Below are 375 nucleotides of genomic sequence, written 5' to 3'. Positions count from 1 at the left end.
CCCCCTTCCCCAGGTGATTTCTTGGCTGTGGAAGTGACCGAGGAGAAGCTGAAGGAGGAGGGTCCTCTTGCCAGAGCCCATGAGCTCCACAGACTGCGACAGCATCTTCCCACCCTGCTCCGAGGAAGGTCCAAGTCTCCGTGGAGCATCCCAAGAGCATGAGGTGAGCTCTGGGCTGGTTGCTTTAATAAAGAGCAGGGTTTTGCATCTGAGCAGGATCCGTCCTCGGTGCCTGGTGCAAGCAGCCTTCCTGCCAGGGCTGGCCTTGGCTGCAGGGCTCAGGGCAAGGCAGCCCTTTCCAAAGCAAATATTTGCAAAGTGCAATAACACGTGGGAAAGAGCGTTTGCTTCCCTGGCTCTGGCAGGGAGGGGGGG

This window comes from Apaloderma vittatum, unplaced genomic scaffold (assembly GCF_000703405.1).
Source record: "Apaloderma vittatum isolate BGI_N311 unplaced genomic scaffold, ASM70340v1 scaffold24838, whole genome shotgun sequence".
Classification (NCBI taxonomy): domain Eukaryota; kingdom Metazoa; phylum Chordata; class Aves; order Trogoniformes; family Trogonidae; genus Apaloderma; species Apaloderma vittatum.
The sequence above is the reverse complement of the archived record's forward strand: the minus strand, read 5'-3'. Positions refer to the sequence as shown.